Source organism: Arvicanthis niloticus, chromosome 22, assembly GCF_011762505.2.
Source record: "Arvicanthis niloticus isolate mArvNil1 chromosome 22, mArvNil1.pat.X, whole genome shotgun sequence".
Classification (NCBI taxonomy): domain Eukaryota; kingdom Metazoa; phylum Chordata; class Mammalia; order Rodentia; family Muridae; genus Arvicanthis; species Arvicanthis niloticus.
Window position 1 is genome coordinate 21,342,323 of NC_133429.1, and position 15,142 is coordinate 21,357,464.

General features: G+C 36.2%; 1 long non-coding RNA gene across 1 annotated transcript in view; it reads right to left on the bottom strand.

Moving 5' to 3' along the window:
• Positions 1-15,142, bottom strand: part of LOC143435699 (uncharacterized) — a 181,058-nt gene that overhangs the window by 30,977 nt on the left and 134,939 nt on the right. Inside the window, exon 4 of the long non-coding RNA XR_013106165.1 lies at positions 5,238-5,288. This is a non-coding gene — a long non-coding RNA (uncharacterized LOC143435699). The remainder of the gene's footprint in view (positions 1-5,237; positions 5,289-15,142) is intronic.

The window sequence follows — 15,142 nt, forward strand, 5'->3', positions numbered from 1 at the left end:
CTGAAATAATTACAAAATAATTCCCTCTGCTGCTAAATGCTCATCTGGGTAGCTCTGCTTGCTTTTCAACTGCATGAGCATCTGCTGAAGTGAGAGAAGAGCATTTTGTTCTTGCAAATGAACAATCTCAGTTCTTTTCAGAGCTATTCAGCAGTTTAAAAATCCATTTAAATACTCACTAAGTAAAGTAAGGATAATCAAATGTTCACACTACTTCATTAAGGTACCTTTAACTCAAACTCACAAAACTCATGGTTCAGCTGTAGACATTTTTATTAAGCCTTTACCATAGATATTATAAGCCCCCAAATGCAGCAAAATTGACTGAATGTCAGTAGAGAAAACATGTTTTTATTTTCTTTTATGCCAGAAAATAAGGTGTGGGTTATTAATAAGCAAGAGAATATGAACTACATGGCTTACTGTCACCAAAGTATTCTGCAGTATGATAATTTCACAAGTCTGAAAAGAATTGAAGTTACACAGTTTATTTTGTTAAGTGGGTGTGTTTATAATTTGAAGCCTTTGGTGAATATTTACTACAATTTTGCTTGAAATAACATTTTGTTGACAAGTCTGAGTTTAAATAATGTTTTTTTTAAAGCATCATTCTTTAATTTGAAAACTTTTATCCAATTTTAAAAATTAAGAATAATTTTATATTAAAATAATTTCATTCAATGCATTTTATCATATCCCTATCTCCCTACCCATGCATATCCCTCTTTTTTGTCTATCTTTCTCTCTCTCACTCCCTCTCTCTGTCTCTTTGTATATGTTTCTTTCTGTCTCTCTCTGTATCTGTCTGTCTCTGTTTCTGTCTCTGTCTCTGTCTCTGTCTCTCTCTCTTGCCTGCCCCAAAACAAAATCAAAATAAACAAATGAAAACTAATGAGATGTAAAATACCAATTCAAAAAAACCAAAAAAAAAAAAAAAACCAAAATCAAAATTTTACCAAAAATATGGCATATTATTGGTGTTAAGAAACTACTCCTGGGCCCAGAGATGTGAACTGGAATATGGTTGATATAATCAGTCACACTGCTTCAGAAAACAGATTTTTCTGTTTCCAGATACTATCAATTGAAAATAGCTTCTTGATTAGGAATAGGACTTTGTGTCAATTTCTTGTCTATTTTCGGGTTTTTGTCTGGTTTGAACTCATACAGGTCTTGTGCATGCTTCACAGTCTCTGTGAGTTTATATATGTAGGAATGGATGTTTGATCCTTGAAGGAAGAGATTTGATAAAGACACCCCAGGTAAGGCCAAGGGCTTCATAGTCCCTCATTTTCTACATATTGCCAACTTGTCAGTTACCAACCATCTACTGAAAAAAGTTTCTCTGATGAAGGCTGAATGATGTTCTGACATGGGAATATAGCCATATGTCATTAGAGTCATTGTATTGCTTATTTTACTTTAGCAGAATAATAGCAGTAGGTTTGCGATTATAACTAGCTAGTCTCAGGTTCTTGGCAGCCTTAGCCAAGTCAGATAGGGCTTCTATATGGTGGAGTAGGCCTTATATCCAAGCCAAAGTGGCTGATTACTGCAATAAAATTTGTGTATATTGTGCAAGCATATTGATGTTGTAGGTGGCAGGGTTTGTAGCTGCTGGTGTTGATACTGATTTTTCTCTTCCAGTAGTATACTTTTCAGTATCACGAATACAAGTAAGTAGAGGTTAACCTTGTACTTGGTCACCAACTCCACTCCTGCATGCACAATAATATATGTACTCAGTGTCTTCTGAAACAGCTATTTACAATGGGGTTGTAGAAAGTAAAAAATAACCTCAGAAATAACCTGTGTATATCAGACTGCTTTGGCCAATGATTCTACAAAAGGCAACCCATTCCTGGCAACAGGAAGTTTTATTTGGTGGCATAAAAGGTCTAGCTATTATGTGACTCTATTTACTATTCATTGACATATGCATATAGTTGAGGAAGTTCCTGTAGTAGGAGATTTCCATATAGCTTTTTAAACAGCCTTTAATGTTAATTTTCTCTCTCCATACTCCCTTCTTTAAACTTCCTGACACTCCCTATTTAATAGCCTTGTTCTAGCTTCAGATCCATCTCTTTATAACATGATATTTTGACTAATTTTCATTTATTAAATGATTCTCTCTCTCCATTCCTGGCCCCTTACTAGTTACCTAACATCTGTGGTTATACATATTGATGTGCATATATCTAAAGTTTCAAAGCTAACTTCTACTTCTAAGAGAAAATATGCAACATTTGCATTTGAGGCTCTGAGTTAACAGTGGATGATGGTTTCTAACTCTACTTTCTGACATAAAATTTATTTACTTCTTTTCTTTTATCAGCTGAATAATATTCCATCGAGTAATTGTGCTACATTTCCATCATACATTTAAACAGTTGATAGACATACAGGTTACTTCCAGTTTCTGATTATTATGAATAGAACAGCAAAGTACATGGATGATCAAGTATTTCTGTAGTAAGGCATAGATTCCTTTGGGTATAAATGGAGTATAGCTGGGTCTTGTGGTGGATCCATTTTCATCTCTTTGAAGCACCTCCACACTGCTTTTCATAGTTACTGTTTCAGGTTGCCTTCACAACAATGAATGAGTTTCTGCCCTGCCTCATGTCCTTGCCAGCATCTGCTGTCATTTATTTATTTATTTATTTTGATCTTGGTCATCCTTACTGTAGTAGGATAAAATTATAAAGTAATTTTGATTTTCATCTCACTGATGGCTAAGGATATTAAAAAATTTTTAAGTTTTTCTTGGCTATACATATTTCTTCTTTTGGGAATACTGTTTAATTCAATACCACATTTTATAATTTGGTTGTTTTCTTGATGTTCATATTTTGTCAGATCTTTGTGTATTCTAGATACAAGTTCACTGCCTGATGTATAATTGGCAAAGTTATTTTTTCTAGTACTATAGGCATACACTTTACTCACCTGATGGTTTTCTTTTGCTATACTGAAGGTTTTGATCTCCATGAGGTCCTACATACTAATTGTTGGTGTTGGTGCCTCTACTATCTAGATCCACTTCAGAAAGTTGCTTCCCTATCGGGATGGGATCACGCCTATTCTCTGCTTTATGCCTGTCAGGTTCAGGGAATCCGGTCTTATTCCAAAGTCTTCATCCTTTTGGAGTTGAGTTTCATGTAGGGTAATAAATATGAATCCAATTTTATTATTCTACATGTAGCCAACCAGTTGGATTTGTTGAAGATACTGTCTTTTCTCTAATGTCTAATTTTGGCTTTGTCAAAGATCAGATGTCTTTAGCTGGGTATGTGGGATTATATTTGTGTCTTACTTGGTGAATGTGACTGTTTTAAATGAAACTACTGTAATATTTTTATTACCATAGCTCTGTAATCTACCTCGATACCTGTAATGATGATACCTTTAGTTATTTTATTATTTACAATCATTTTTACCTATTTGCTTTGTGTGTGTGTGTGTTTTCCCATACAAAGTTAAAGCTTTTTTCAGTGTCTGTGAAGAAATGTGTTGAAAGTTTGATGGGTATTACATTGAATCTATATATTGCTTTTTGGTAGGATGCCCATTTTCATAATATTAATAAAACTAATCTATGAGTATATTAAGTCTTTCCATCTTCTGTTTTCTTCACCGGTGTCTTAAACGTTTATTATACACATTTGTGACTTGTTTCATTAGAGTTATCCCAAGGTGTTTTATGGAGGTTATTATGAAAAGAACTTTTTCCATGAGTTCTATCTCCCTATGATTGTTAACTTGTTAAAACAGGAAGGTTACTGATATTTGTATGTTGATTTTGTATTCTGAAACATTGTGCACTTTTATCAGTTATGTATGTGTCTTGGTAGAGTCTTTAGAGTCTTTTTATAAATAAAACATGGCATCTGAAAACAAGGGTATGTTGACTTCATACAATCACCCTTTGTCACCCTTATCTCTTTCATTTGGTAATTGCCCTATTTATGTCTTCAAATATTATATTATATAGGTATGGGAAGGATTTACAACTTAGTCTATTTTCTAAGTGTAGTTTTTATCACTCTCCTTTAAGTATAATGTTGGCTGTGATCCTAGAGTAAACTGCCTTCATTATGGTGAGGTGTGTCCTTTGAATCACTAGTCTCTCCAAAGCTTTCAATCATGAAGGGTTCGTAGCTTTTTGTCAAAAGTTACTTCTGCTTCTGAAGAGATGATCATGTGGTTTCTGATTTTTCATTTGATTTTGTGGCACTTTATGCTCATTGATACTTCAACCATCCCTGAATCTCTGAGATGAAGTCAACTTGATCAGGGTGGATTATCTTTGTGATGTGTTCTTGAGATTGGATTGCAAGTGTTCTATAGAGAATTTTCACATCTGTCTTTATAAGTTCCATTCATCTATAATTCTGTGGGTGGATGAAGGAAGGAGTAGATATGTACATGAAGAAATAGCTGAAATAATTTCAGGGAGGACCTAAGATTCCTGGAGTTTGGGTGTGTATCAGATGACCAAATTGCTAAGGGATTTAGTTAGAGATTTTTGTTTCTTTTTTTTTGCTTTTGAAAGATGTTGGGTCTGATCTTCAACAATCTCTGCTCTGTTCAGTGCTTGCTCATGCTAGAAACACATATGATGTACCACATCAGACATAAAATATGCACAAAGGATAATAAAATACTTAATTAAAAATTTACAAACAAATCAGTACTGTTCATACTAATATGGAAGGGGGAATTCTCATTGGATCCCACCCCTAGACAAAGAGCTAAACTAATGAATGCTGAGAGGAGAATTATTACTTCTTAGGAATGAACACATAATTGGTTATTCAATGCATAGTACAACCCTGGACTCAAATATATCCAAACCACACTAAACAGACTCAACAGATTGTATTTATATATTTATGCATTTATCTATCTCTATTTCTATCTCTATATCTGTATCTTTACCTATATTTATATCTGTAATCATATTAATGGAAAAAAAGAGGCTAATTATTTGAGAGCAAGTAAAGGGGAACATTGGAGAGAAAAAGCAGGAAAAAGATGTAACTATATTTTATTCTTTTAAAAAAATAATAAATACATTTGTTTCTTATTGAAAATAAACTTTATACATTATATTCTAATTAGGATTTTCCCTCCATAGCTCTTCTTAGATTCTCTCCCTTCTCTCCTTCAGTAAATGGAGACAAATACAGAGACCCAAATTGGACAATGTGCAGAGATCATAGAATACTCACTCCCAAATGGGATGTCTTCATCAAATCCTTCTTCTCAGAGCTCATGGAAGCCTGCAACAAAAGAGCCAGAGGGGATGGAGGATATCAAGGAAACAAGGCCTTGTAAGCACAGCAGGACCAACACACATGCACTCACAGAAAGTGTGGCAGCATGCAGAGAGCCAGCACAGAACTAGGCCAGATGGGGTCCCAGCACTGAGAGGAAAAGTACACACAGCCCCCATCACTAACTCAGAAGCTATCTCTAATTGATATCCATTTACAGTGAACCATTAGTTTTTTTCCAAGGGAATCTCATGGAGTATACAAACCACTCTTAAGGGCTGGTCCCATTTCCAGCAGTAAATGAGCAGCACAAAATATACCAAATAGCTTTGTCTCATATTGATTTTGGGGAGACTTTTGTTTGTTGGTTGGTTGGTTCTGTATATGTTTGTTTGTTTGTTTGTTTGTTTGTTTTAATCTTACAGGTCCTTTGCTTGTATATCATGGTTTCTGGTTTTGTGTATGTGAATATGTGTTTTCAATCTATATGTGCTATCTTGACCCTTTGTCTTCCATTTTCTTGGGTTTTGTTTTGATTTTATTTTATTTCAGTTTGTTTTATTTTATTTTATCTTATTATTTTGATGCCTATTTGGATTCTAATGAGACACAAAAATAAAATATGTTTTAAAGTGCAGATAATTTATGTGTTGGCTTTCTCATTCATGTTTTTGTGAAAGAAGGGAAAATGATATGTCATTTGTAAAATTGTGAAATTAACAAAAAATCAACACAAATACAGACAAAATTAATCCATAGCAGCTTTACCATATAGCTACATGTGCTTGTCCTCATTGATGTTTGTTTTTCTTGATGAGATATCTGAGCCAAAACCCTACTCTGATATGTAATAGATACATCCTTGGAGGGAGTGTTTTCACTTAAAATTTTCACTTATTTTGCCAATTTATCTGCTATGCTTACCAGATTCTCATGATTTTTGTGCACTGTGGGGAGCCTACAGAAGGTGGCTATCATCCTTGCAGCCATCTTGAGCCATATACCCTGAAAAGAGACTTGATTACATCAGCCTACAACAGCTGAACACACTCTAATAACATCTTGGTTTAGATACCCAGGATCTTCTTTTGGGTATGTGAGACTTAAAGCTGTGATTTAGAGCCTAGACTTAAGGGTGTGACTTAGAGATCAGATTTAGAGAAAAGACCTAAGGGCATGATTAAAGGTGTTACTTAGAGGCGTGGCTTAGAAGTGAGACATATAAAAGGCGAGAGGCAGAAAGAAGAGTTCAGAACAATTAGGACAGTACAACTTGGAGGAGAACAGAGAATCAGACACTTCAGAGAGTACAACTTGGAGTAGGAATTGGAGTTAGTTCTTAGATATTAGGCACTTGGCACTTGAAGGAAGAACTTGGACTAGACATTAGGCACTTAGCACTTGGAAGAAGTAACTTGGAACTTGGAGGCACTAGGGACTAGGAACTAGGGACTAGGAATGCAAGACTTGGGACTTGGAGAGAAGAAGAGAGACTGAAGAATAAACGAGATTGAATCACACTCTGTCTGGTCTCCATTCTTCGAGCCCATCCTTACTTTCTCTCTTGCTGAACCCTGACCCGCAGACTGAAGCAGCTTGGGGCAGTATGGACTCTAACAGTTTAGCCCCCAAGGCTTTTGGCAGTGTGGGTTCCAACATTGACAGAACAGTCCGAGACATTTTGGCCCCCAAATGTGGGGTAGTGCAGTTCTCAACATTTCTGGCCCCGAAGCGTGGAGCAGCTCGGGCTGCAACAGTGCACATGAAATTGAAGAGACAGTTCTAAAGATTTGAATTAGAATTATCCAGGGACTGAAGTCTAAACAAAATGTTTATGAGACTTAAGCAAAATCATCCCTCCCATAGAAAAAGCTTAGAATCTTGTATGAGCCACAAACCTGTGACAGAGGAGATATTTCCATTCTTTACACATTCTATTGCTTTCCCATTTCTTTCCAAATTCAAGAAAGTGTTTGGTTTTCTGAGAACATAGTGATAAAGATATTTCTGTGAAATTGTTTGCAATATCTTGTCACTGAAAAGACTGATAGGAGCCCTTTGGGTTACTAAAGAAATCAGTCTGCATGAAACATTATTGCTCAACCTCAGGCCTGATTCAAGGAACATCAGCCATAGTCTGGGCTGACCTCATGCTACAGAGTAGTCCATCAACACAGAATGTACTTCATGGCTTGGTTGTTTTTGTGCTTTCGTGTTACAATTAGTGAGTCTTAGTGGGGGACGGGCTTATTTTCTCTTTAATGAGAGGAAAAATAAGCATTTGGGTAGTTGGGGATATTGGGAGAATCTGGGAAAATTATGATAAAATTACATTCTAAAAGTATAAAATTTCAAAAAAAATTAAAATTAAATAAAAATTCACTATACAAAACTTCAAGAGGAGTAAATAGTCGACCACCATTGAAGAAATATAAAAACAATACTATTAAGTTTTCATTGAATAGGTGTTTTTCTTTAGCTTGTATTTCATTCTGAAGATATATTGTTTTATTTGGATTAATGGTATAAATAGTGGTGTATATGTATATATATGTTTATGTGTATGTGTATATGTATTTATATGTGTATATGTATATTATCTATATATATGTGTATGTGTATGTCTATGTGTATGTTATGTAAATACATATACATATATAAATCAACAGACTGGTTTTTAAAGTAGAAACTCAGATTATGAATCAATTTCAGAAATATTAAGGACATTTAATTCTCTGAGCTGCTGTAATTTAGCTTGTACAACATGAAATCACTAAAAGAAAACATTTATTTTAAGTATTATATACTCTGCTTATAAAATTGGCCACAAAACAGTAATGAAAAGTAATAAAGTAATGACGTAAGAAAACATAAATAGCACAAGGTAGACATGAGGAAATTACAAAGACCCTGACCTATACATTATTTCCTAGGCTCCCAAGGGTATCATTGAGATATGAGTGTGGGACTTATCTACAGATCAAAACTTAGTGTTTCTGACATACATAGTAGACAAATTACTGCTTGCCTTTGGTCACTCTTGCCTAATATTCTAGCAACTCTATGACCCAGAGAGTGTCTCAAAAGAAAGGAGGAGAGGTGCCTCTCTTTACATCCTAAGGCTCTGATCTTCTGAATTCCAAATCTGTAATCATTCACTGACTTTAAATTCATATGTCATTTGTCAATTCCCCCTTCTTATATATGTTTTTGTGGAAAATTGAGCTGTCTTGCAAGGGAATTGATCTGTCTTAAATGAAATGCAAGTTTTCCTTTCCTCTCACAGCAAGTACACTGGAAATAACTGAAGTCCTTCTCTGTTGGAAGTTGGTGGCTTGAAACAATAGCATCTGCTTTTTGTAACTTGCGCATCTGAAGCATGTTGCTATTGGGTCATTTTGCCATACCTCCTACCTGATTGACCCAACAGTCCCTCTACACAGCCTTCTATTCTGTTTAGCGTGGTCTTACTTACTCAAGTCCCCAGTATAATTGTATTTGTTCTCACTGAAGCATCTCATCCACCATCCCACTGCATTCTCATTATTCATTACCCGCCACCTTCTTAACTTCCCTCATTGTCTGCCACAGATATTTATAACCCATGGCAACATGATAGCAGCGATGGTGACTGCTAATTGGGTGCTTCTTGATTACCAGGAAAACTGAAGCATTTCAGTGCTTTCCTTTCAATGTACAGGCTTGCAAACTAGGACTAGAACTGCTCTGATTTAAAAAAGGAATAAAAGTTATACCCTTGCATTTATTTTTCTTTCTTTGCAAGTGATTCTCCATTTCTCCTTGCCTTTACTCTAAGCTTGATTTGCTGCACCCTACTAGTGTGTCTTTTTGTTTGCCCTGTACAAGTGAGCATTGCTTGAATAATCAACATAGTGTTTAGAATAATTGTACTTTAAATCCATATACTCAAGTGGCTACACATAACTTTAATATGTTCTTTTACTCTATTACAATTTTCTGTGTGGCTTATGATTTTTCCATTGTTTAAAACAATGAACAATTGTGTGTGTGTGTGTGTGTGTGTGTGTGTGTGCATTCGAATGTTCGTTGCTCTTGCCACAAAGAAATTTTCATAGTAAATCATATTTATGGTACTTACTCTGATTCAGTACTACAGTATGTATACATGTGTCAAAACTTTATATTATGACTCACACATATGAATCAATCAAGTCAGTTATGTGTCAGAATATACAGAAGGTGGGAAGTCATTTGATGATGTTGGCTTGCATTTCTCACAGCAGAAAGTATGCAAGGAGAGTTCGTATTGGATCTGTACTAAAAGAGCCTCTCCTGAGCTTCAGCAACTTAGAATAAGTTGTAGAATAAACTGGCTGGAAGAATTGGAGCATAAAAAGGGAGAGAAAGAGGTCGAAGTTACAGATTACTATTTTCATGTATGTTCTTTAATACACAAGGAGGGAAAATTCACACTTCAGCATGGCCAGTGAAAGAAACCATGATAATGAGGTAATATTTGCTCAACAGTTTAAATGAGAAAGGCTTTATACAAGCAATAGGATAGTCTCCCATGAGCTGGATCCAGAGGCTATGGAGCATGGGATGGGGGTGTTCAGTCTGGGTGTCATAAAAACAGGAAAACTAAGCCATATATCTACTCATCTTTCCTTGAAGCAAAGGTTATATAACTTGAAACTATTCAGGAAACTTGAGCCAGACATTGTTTCTGTTGATCTATGAGAAATACTTTATTGTTATTGGATTAGGGTTTTAAGACAACATGGGAAGGGTCAATATTACTAGGTATTTTGGAATTGAGAATTGGTGCTGATGCCTTATTCACCAGGTCAGGTAGGACTGTGTTCACAGAAAGGCTACAGGTAAGATTAATTCAGCAGGGATCTCTAGTCTGGTATGGGTTTTTTTTTTTAAATGTATTTGGTGGTTTTCATGATGAGGAAGTATCTTTATGACAGGAGAATCTGGAAGATATGAATAGCTTTGATTAACATATAAATTTTGTCTGCAAATGAAATCAAGAGAGGATGAAAATGGCAACAACAAAAAAAAAAAAAAAAAAAAAAAAAACAACTCTAGTTTTTCCCTATCACTTGAAAACAAATGTACCAGGATTCATGTAGATCCGGAGTTGCTAGGGATTAAAAAAATAGCAGAAATCTAAATTCTGTGCTACTGAGCTCCAGGAAGGCTTTAGAGACTGAGCAATAATTTACAGAATATGTAAAAAGATATTCAAGTTAAAAACAGATTAATATTATCCTGGGAGTGATCTATTATCCTGACCAAAATATACTGCATGTGTTTTCCCATGTAAGTAAGTATATTGAAGATAAAGACTACTCAACCCAGGGACTTTTCAACAACCAGATGTGACCAATGGACAGGTAGAAACTTCAATCCTGATACCGAAGAACCAAAGATATCTGGTAGCAAGTGTGATTGGTAAAGTAGTACCACACTCTACCCTAGTTCTGAGAAAGGCAGAATATGATAGGCGGGCATCCCAGAGACCATTTAGGATAGAGAGATGTACAGTGGTCTCCTACTAGCAACAACATTCCAGAATGAGAATGGCAGATGGTTCCTGAAATGTTACAGTACCTTATATAAGGCTAGCTAAGGTAGTATCTGTCATTCATGTCCTTATATACAGTATTTCTCTTTTGTTGGAGCAATTCATAAAAGTAAAGAAATCATGTAGTAATTATTAGACCTTTTAAAATATCTGCTTATCCTTACAAGACCAACTGGCAGTACTTAGAATGGATAACACTGGGCTTTCAGATACTGCCCACCACCTGTAAAAGGTTTCATTTTGTAATGCTAACAGTTGAGAGTCCTGTACATTCTGAAACCACATAGGAGGGGGATATTTATTATATCATCAGAATTTATTAGACTGATTTACAGGCTGCAATCCAGCTAATCCAACAATGGTGAGCTGTGAATGGAATATCCAAGAATTCAGTAGCTGTTCGTAAGACTGGGTATCTCAGCTGAATTTGGTATATGCTGGAATCTAAAGAAGTAGGTTTTAATGCCTTTGATGGAATGGATTTACTAGCAGAGTGAGAACAAGCAGTCCAAGAGAAGAGCAATGTTTCTGTCTTCTATTTTCTTCTATATACTTCCAGCAGAAGGCTTGGTCCAGATTATATCTAGATTAATGATCTGAATTAAAGGTGTGTCTTCCGATATCAAAGATCTGTATGAAGAAGTAGGTTTTCTACTTTGAGCAGAAATCCCTTACAGGTGTCCCCTTCATCTTTGGATTTTAGTTAATTCTAGATATAATCACTTTGATGACCAAGAATAACCATCACGGGTTCCATACAATTGTTTGGTAATAATTCCAATTTGAGCATTAGAATATTTAATTATAAGTCTTTGATTGCCAATATGTATCGTGACTACTGTTTGGTTTATGCTAGAACCAGATGATAAGACTCAACAGGATTGCTGAGGACAGTCCATTCTGACTATAGGGCTTGGGAACTCACTGCTGCTGAGTAAAAATGTTATCATTCAGGCCTCTGGAAGAAAATTGTCAGCTGAAGTCCTGATAATTTATGGACCCTGCCTGGTAGAGAAACAACATTCTAAGAAATGTGTACACACTGGTGCAATAATAATATTAATACAGGTGCAGCCAATTGCTTGGTATTTTGAGTTAAGGTTCATTTTACATTAGACAATTGTCAACTGACTATCAGTTAGTTCAAATGGCTAGGCTATGTATAAGCAGGTCGTATGTCTAGGAGAGGACCATCTGCTGTTTCTATTTTGTTGTTGTTGTTAATGTGAAGTTTTATAGTAGTTCAATGGAGGTGGTGCACCTGTAAAATTGCTTTCTAAAATATTTTGATTTGCAACCCAGAGATTGGTGCTACTATTACCATGGGTCTGTCATGAATGGAATGGTCTTCTTTTAAGTTTGTGAACTTATTTAAGTTATTTTATTTAACTTATTTTAAGTTATTGCAGAGACATAACTAATCAGGACCCTGAGAAGAAATGAGTGATACTGTTGCATAGTATATTAACTGTATGCACAATGAGAAAAAGAATCAGACATCTATTTGACCCCTCCACAGGAAGCATCACAGAAAAGGATACGAAAAGAATGGAAAAACTGGAGGAAGGCATGGCATGCTGTATAGCTATTTTGTTAGCATTGAAACATTCTTTATTGAAAGGAGGTGGGACCCTTAAGACTTATAAAATAAGTAAGCTCTGCTAGGGTCACAGTCATAGATTCCAGGGAGTTTCCACTGCACTAGGTCCTGTGCCTATATACCTTACAGTTATATAGCATGTTCTTGTAGGTCTCCCAATAATGGGAGTGGGGAGGGACTTTGACTCTTTCCTTTGTCTGAGATCCTTTTCCTCCTACTATTTGTCTTGTCCAGCCTTGATATTATGATTTGTGACCAGTTTTTTTGTAACTTGTTAGGCCATGATCAATAGAAATCTTTGGGAAGGTTGCTCTTTTTTTTTTTTTTTTTAAGATGTATTTATTTTATTTATATGGGTGCACTGTAGCTGTCTTCACACACACCAGAAAGAGGGTATCAGATCACATTACAGATTGGCATGAACCACCATGTGGTTGCTGGGAATTGAACTGAGGGTGTTTGGAAGAGCAGTCGGTGCCCTTAACTGCTGAGCCACCTCTCCAGCCACCAAGGTTGCTCTCTTTTAAAGGGATGCAGAGGAGGAGTGGATCTGAGGAGGTGTTACAGGGAAATACTGGGGGCAGTGGAGGGAGGTGAAACTGTAGTCAGGATGTAATACATTTTCCCCATCTTCCAAGAAGAGTCATATAAGAGTGTGTGATACCAGGTAATTGCAGAATAGCGAGAACCAGATAAGAAGAAAGTCTTCAGAAGCACATCTACTAGCCTAGTGACATCTTAAAGCTCCACTACCTTCAGAACAGAGCCAGAAGTGAGGGACAAAACCCAAAACCTCAGCCTGGGGTGGGCATTTCAAATGAAGACTATAACATTATCTTATCTTACCTTGGTTTCCAGGACTCATAAGCATATTCAGAAAGGAAAAGCATAAGAGGTACATTAGTACTTAGAAATGCTCTTTATGCATCTCAGATTTGGACTATATCATTTCATTGCTTTGTAGTTTATGAGGAGAGTTGGCACAGATCAGTGAAAATACGGCAAGTTTGTAGACCCAAATAACCAGGGATCAAGTTGTTTGATCTTTTACTTGGTCTATGACTTTGGACACATTATTTTTAACCTTCTGGGACTTCAATATTCTCTTAATTGTAATGGAAACAATAAATCCATTCTTGCAGAATTATTGTGAAGAAAGTTGCCATGTGTTTAAAGTATCTAATTCATAACTATATTTACTAACACATATACTATAGTAAGTCATCCTGTGTACAGTTAATACCTTTTTATCCTGCAAAACACACATGTTCTGTCCTAAGTGGAAACAGCAAAACAAACAAAACAAAACAAAATGAAACAAAACCCAACTTCTCTTAGCTCTAAACAATCCATGTACGAAATGTATCCATTCTCTTGTATTTCATATTGAGATTAGTAGAATGCATCTACACTAACTCACAGCAGTCCTGAGTGCTGCCTAGTGTGTATTTAGACTTCCTTGCTTATTTAGATTAACTTCCACCTCATATTCATTTATTTGTCTCACCAGCCTCATTCTATTTTTAAGTGACTTGCTCCTGTCTCCTCCCTTGCAAACAGAACATGGCGGTAGAGAATATTTTCCCCTGAGAATATTATCCTTATTTAGTTTTTAATGTTCCCACTTTGATCATAATTACTCTGAAGCAAAAATCTTCATCTTCAAATTAGAGCATCATCCAGTGAGGAGAGGGGCACCACCAAGGACCTCCAGCATGTTCATTCTGCCAAGTCCCACAAGTCTGGATTTCTTCTAAAATGAAAGGGGTACATTTTAATTTGTTCTTTGTAATCTCCAAGTCTCATTATTTTCTCTTATCTGTGCCTTTGTCTTTCTCTGCTGAGTTTAAGTCAGGTAAAAGTGAGAAAAGGAGCACAGGCAGGGACCTCTGACTTCCCCATCTATCTCTATTTTCTTGGAGCAAAAAAATCTCCCTTGAATTTTCAAAAAATGGCCAATTCTGGGATTATAACACAAAGGGAGCACTCCAAGGCTATTCTTGGCACCAGCAGAAAGGGAGGGAAGGACTGATGGTGAAATTTAAAAGAAAAATAATACATGCTGCTTCCTGTGTCCTTTATGAAGGAAAAGAGCTGGGGCAGGGAGTCAGGACTTACAGGGAAGCATCTGAGGAGGTTATATTACCAGGTCTATGTCTTCCACTCAGCCAAAGTCCTAAATTACTTTGAGACATTTGAGTCAAAATCCCCAAGATCAAGCAGATTACTTACTTATACTATGCCTCTTTTATATGTGCAGAGCCAGAATCTGTTTCTATTATTAGTGTCTTGAGAGCTTCGACAGGTCAGGGTCACTTTTATGGTGACTAGTTAGGAGGTGAGAGCTAGGAGTTTCAAGGATTCTTCATTGATGGAAACACAGGGAAATTAGGCCAGGCCCAGATGGTCTCCTTATTTAGTAGGTTGAAAGCTTGTCAAAAAGAACTTAGCAGGAGGTTGAACAGGAGACTTTGAAACACAGGAGGAACATGTCTTCCACAAGACTGTAGGGACTACTAATGGAAAGGAAATAGTTTTCTGCAGTGCTAGGTTGAATGCAAGGTCACAAGCAAGAATGAACACAGATGCTGAAGAGTGCTGGTGAAGTCAGGTTTCTCCTAAGGAAAAATAAATCAGTGTTTGCTTAACTGGTGATTATGTGTCAGAGAACCTCAACAGACT